The sequence below is a fragment of the Lolium rigidum genome, chromosome 3 (assembly GCF_022539505.1).
Source record: "Lolium rigidum isolate FL_2022 chromosome 3, APGP_CSIRO_Lrig_0.1, whole genome shotgun sequence".
In the NCBI taxonomy this organism is placed as follows: Eukaryota; Viridiplantae; Streptophyta; class Magnoliopsida; order Poales; family Poaceae; genus Lolium; species Lolium rigidum.
Window position 1 is genome coordinate 44,841,002 of NC_061510.1, and position 6,047 is coordinate 44,847,048.

Consider the following 6,047-nt stretch of genomic DNA (forward strand, 5'->3'; position numbering starts at 1 on the left):
ACAAGATAAAGAACCAGAAGGCCAAGGTGTTATATCTTTACATATGTAAACTAGATTATTGACTCTAGTGCAAGTGGGAGACTGTTGGAGATATGCCCAAGAGGCAATAATAAAATGGTTATTATAATATATCTTTGTGTTTATGATAAATGTTTGCATACCATGCTATAATTGTATTAACCGAAACATTGATACATGTGTGTTATGTAAACAACAAGGAGTCCCTAGTAAGCCTCTTGTATAACTAGCTTGTTGATTAATAGATGATCATGGTTTCGTGATCATGAACATTGGATGTTATTAATAACAAGATCATATCATTTAGGTGAATGATGTGATGGACACACACCCATAGTAAGCATAGCATAAAGATCAAGTCATTAAGTTCATTTTCTATAAGCTTTCGATACATAGTTACCTAGTCCTTCGACCATGAGATCATGTAAATCACTTATGCCGGAAGGGTACTTTGATTACATCAAACGCCACTGCGTAAATGGGTGGTTATAAAGGCGGGATTAAGTATTCGGAAAGTATGAGTTGAGGCATATCAAGAGTGGGATATTGTCCATCCCGATGACGGATAGATATACTCTGGGCCCTCTCGGTGGAATATCGTCCGATTAGCTTGCAAGCATGTGAATGGTTCACAAGAGATGATATGCCACGGTACAATTAAATAGTACTTGTCGGAGACGAGGTTGAACGAGGTATAGAGATACCGATGATCAAACCTCGCACAAGTAAAATATCGCGAGACAAAGGGAATCGATATCGTATGTAAATGGTTCAATCGATCACTAAGTCATCGTTGAATATGTGGGAGCCATTATGGATCTCCAGATCCCGCTATTGGTTATTGGTCGGAGAGAAGTCTCAACCATGTCTGCATAGTTCACGAACCGTAGGGTGACACACTTAAGGTTTGATGTCGTTTAAGTAGATATGGAATTTGGAATGGAGTTCGAAGTTTTGTTCGGAGTCTCAGATGGGATCTAGGACATCACGAGGAGTTCCGGAATGGTCCGGAAAATAAGATTCATGTATAGGAAGTCATTTTCCAAGTTTGAAAATGATCCGGTGCCTTTATGGAAGGTTCTAGAAGGTCCTAGAAAAGTCCGGAAGAAATCACCACGGAAGGTGGAGTCTGATACGTCTCAAACGTATCTATAATTTCTTATGTTCCATGCTAGTTTTATGACAATACTCACATGTTTTATATATACTTTACATCATTTTAATGCATTTTCCGGTACTAACCTATTAACAAGATGCTGAAGCGCCAGTTCCTGTTTTCTGCTGTTTTTGGTTTCAGAAATCCTACACAGGAAATATACTCGGAATTGGACGAAACAAAAGCCCACGGTCTTATTTTCCACGGAGCCTTCCAGAACACCGAAGAGGAGACGAAGAGGGGCCACGAGGTGGCCACACCATAGGGGGGCGCGGCCACACCATAGGGGGCGCGGCCCCACCCCTGGCCGCGCCTCCATATGGGGTGGGCCCCTCGGGCGTCCCCCGACTCTGCCCCTTCGCCTATATAATCCTTCCGTCGCGAAAACCCTAGTACCGAGAGCCACGATACGAGAAAAGTTCCAGAGACGCCGCCGCCGTCAACCCTACCTCGGGGGGTTCTGAAGATCACCTCCGGCACCCTGCCGGAGAGGGGAATCATCACCGGAGGGCTCTACATCACCATGCCCGCCTCCGGATTGATGCGTGAGTAGTTCATCCTTGGACTATGGGTCCATAGCAGTAGCTAGATGGTTGTCTTCTCCTCTTGTGCTATCATGTTTAGATCTTGTGAGCTGCCTATCATGATCAAGATCATCTATTTGTAATGCTACATGTTGTGTTTGTTGGGATCCGATGAATATGGAATACTATGTCAAGTTGATTATCGATCTATCATATATGTGTTGTTTATGATCTTGCATGGTCTCCGTTGCTAGTAGAGGCTCTGGCCAAGTTGATACTTGTGACTCCAAGAGGGAGTATTTATGCTCGATAGTGGGTTCATGCCTCCATTGAATCTGGGACAGTGACAGAAAGTTCTAAGGTTGTGGATGTGTTGTTGCCACTAGGGATAAAACATCAATGCTTTGTCTAAGGATATTTGTATTGTTTACATTACGCAAAGTACTTAATGCAATTGTCTCGTTGTTTGCAACTTAATACCTGGAAGGGGTGCGGATGCTAACCTCGAAGGTGGACTTTTTAGGCATAGATGCATGTCTGGATAGCGGTCTATGTTCTTTGTCGTAATGCCCTAAGTAAATCTCATAGTAGTCATCATGATATGTATGTGCATTGTTATGCCCTCTCTATTTGTCAATTGCCCAACTCGTAATTTGTTCACCCAACATGTTATTTATCTTATTGGAGAGACACCACTAGTGAACTGTGGACCCCGGTCCATTCTTTTACATCTGAAATACAATCTCATCGCAATCATTGTTCTCTGTTGTTCTTTGCAAGCAAACATCATTCTCCACACCATACGTTTATTCCTTTGTTTACAGCAAGCCGGTGAGATTGACAACTTCACTGTTAAGTTGGGGCAAAGTATTTTCATTGTGTTGTGCAAGTTCCACGTTGGCGCCGGAATCCCTGGTGTTGCGCCGCACTACACTCCTTCACCAACAACCTTCACGTGGCCTTCATCTCCTACTGGTTCGATAATCTTGGTTTCTTACTGAGGGAAAACTTGTTGTTGTACGCATCACACCTTCCTCTTGGGGTTCCCAACGGACGTGTGCTTCACGCGTCATCAAGCATATTTTCTGGCGCCGTTGCCGGGGAGATCAAGACACGCTGCAAGGGGAGTCTCTCACATCCAATATCTTTACTTTATTTATTGTCTTGCTTTATTTTATTTTCTGTTTTGTTTGCTTTCTTTATATCAAAAACACACAAAAAAATTAGTTACTTGTTTTACTTTACTTAATTCGGTTTTGCTTTACTTATTTTTAATATTGTTAAAATGAATACTCCTGAGAACACTAAGTTGTGTGATTTCACTAGCACCAATAATAATGATTTCATATGCACACATGTTGCTCCACCTGCCACTACAGCAGAATTTTATGAAATTAAACCTGTTTTACTAAATCTTGTTATGAGAGAGCAATTTTCTGGTGTTAGTACTGAAGATGGTGCTGCCCATCTTAATAATTTTGTTGAACTTTGTGAAATGCAAAAGTATAAGGATGTAGATGGGGATATTATAAAACTGAAATTGTTTCCTTTCTCCTTAAGAGGAAGAGCTAAAGATTGGTTGCTATCTTTGCCTAAGAATAGTATTGACTCATGGACTAAATGTAAAGATGCTTTCATTGGAAGATATTATCCTCCTTCTAAAATTTTATCTTTGAGAAGTAGCATTATGAATTTTAAGCAATTGGATAATGAACATGTTGCCCAAGCATGGGAAAGAATGAAATCTTTGGTAAAGAATTGCCCTACCCATGGACTAACTACTTGGATGATCATCCAAACCTTTTATGCAGGATTAAATTTTTCTTCAAGGAACCTATTGGATACAGCTGCTGGACTTACTTTTATGTCCATCACTTTGGGTGCTGCAACAAAGCTTCTTGATGATATGATGATCAACTACTCTGAATGGCACACTGAAAGGACTCCTCAAGGTAAGAAGGTAAATTCTCGTTGAAGAAACCTCCTCCTTGGGTGATAAGATTGATGTTATTATGTCTATGCTTGTTAATGGTAGATCTAATGTTCATCCTAATAATGTTCCTTTAGCTTCATTGGTTGCTCAAGAAGAGCATGTTGATGTGAACTTCATTAAAAGTAATAATTTCAACAACAATGCTTATAGGAATAATTTTGGTAACAACTATAGGCCATATCCTTCTAATAATGGTAATGGTTATGGTAATTCTTACAACAATAGTAGGAGTGCACCCTCTGGTCTTGAGGTCATGCTTAAAGAATTTATTAGTACACAAACTGCTTTTAACAAATCTGTTGAAGAAAAGCTTGGTAAAATTGATGTTCTTGCTTCTAAGGTTGATAGTCTTGCTGCTGATGTTGATCTTTTATAATTTAAAGTTATGCCTAATGAAGATAAAGATATTAAGTCATTTGCTACAACAAACGCTATCCAAGTTCGAATTAATGACAATATTAGAATGATGGCTGAATTGCATGCTAGGTGGGAAAGAGAAGAAAAACTTGCTAAAGAGAATAATGTAGCTAAAGTTTGGACTATTACCACCACTAGTAATGTTGATGCTTGACATGTTGTTAAACCTCCTACTATCAATGGTAAAATAATTGGTGTTGGCAATGTTTCTACTTCTAATACAAAGCATGCATAATTGCCTGAAACTGCTAAAACTGTTTGTGATAAAAGTGCTGAAATTTTTCAGAATATTGGGGACAATGATCCCATTGCTTTAGATCATAATGGTTTTGATTTTGATAATTGTCATATCTCTGAAGTTATTAAGTTCTTGCAAAAACTTGCTAGAAGTCCTAATGCTAGTGCTATAAACTTGGCCTTTACAAAACATATTACAAATGCTCTCATTAAAGCTAGAGAAGAGGAATTAAAACTTGAAGCTTCTATTCCTAGGAAGTTAGAAGATGGTTGGGAGCCCATCATTAAAATGAAGGTCAATGATTTTGATTGTAATGCTTTATGTGATCTTGGTGCAAGTAAATCTGTTATGCCTAAGAAACTCTATGATATGCTTGACTTGCCACCATTGAAATATTGTTATTTGGATGTTAATCTTGCTGATAATTCTATATAGAAACCTTTGGGGAGGATTTAAAATGTTCACATTACGGTTAACAATAACCTTGTCCCCGTTGATTTTGTTGTCTTAGATATTGAATGCAGTGCATCTTGTCCTATTATTTTGGGAAGACCCTTTCTTCGAACTGTTGGTGCTATTATTGATATGAAAGAAGGAAATATTAAATATCAATTCCCTCTTAAGAAAGGTATGGAACACTTCCCTAGAAAGAGAATGAAGTTGATTTTTGATTCTATTATTAGAACAAATTATGATGTTGATGCTTCTTCTCTTGATGTTACTTGATTTACACTTTCTGCGCCTAGCTGAAAGGCGTTAAAGAAAAACACTTCTTGGGAGATAACCCATGTTTTTATTTGCTACTGTTTTGTTGTGTCTTGGAAGTTGTTACTAATGTAGAAATACCTTTGTATGTTTATTTAGTTGCATTTTTGTGCCAAGTAAAGTCTTTGATAGAAAAGTTGATACTAGATTTGGATTTCTGCGCAGAAACAGATTTTTAGCTGTCACGAATTTGAGTTGATCTCTCTGTAGGAAACTGGTAAAATCCTGAAAAAATTCATGAGTGATCCTCAGATATGTACGCAACTTTCGTTCAATTTGAGCTCTTTCATCTGAGCCTGTTAAGTGCCTCGAAAAAATTCGTCTTTACGGACTGTTCTGTTTTGACAGATTCGTCCTTTTATTTCGCATTGCCTCTTTTACTGTGTTGAGTGGATTTCTTTGTTCCATTAACTTTCAGTAGTCTTGGGTAATGACCAGAAGTGTTGGGAATGATTGTGTCCTCGCTGAACATGTGAATTTTTTATTATGCACTAACCCTCTAATGAGATTGTTTTGAGTCTGGTGTGAAGGAAGTTTTCAAGGATCAAGAGAGGAGGATGATATAATATGATCAAGAAGAGTGAAAAGTATAAGCTTGGGGATGCCCCCGTGGTTCATCCCTGCATATTTCAAGAAGACTCAAGCATCTAAGCCTGGGGATGCCCAAGGCATCCCCTTCTTCATCAACAACTTATCAGGTCACCTCTAGTGAAACTATATTTTTATTCCGTCACATCTTATGTGCTTTACTTGGAGCGTATGTGTGTTTTTATTTTTGTTTATGTTTGAATAAAATCGGATCCTAGCAATCCTTGTGTTGGAGAGAGACACGCTCCGCTTTTTCATTTGAACACTTGTGTTCTTCGTTTTTAATATTCATGGCGAAAGCTGAAAGTCGCTTCATTTATTGCTATTTGGTTGGAAACAGAAAATGCT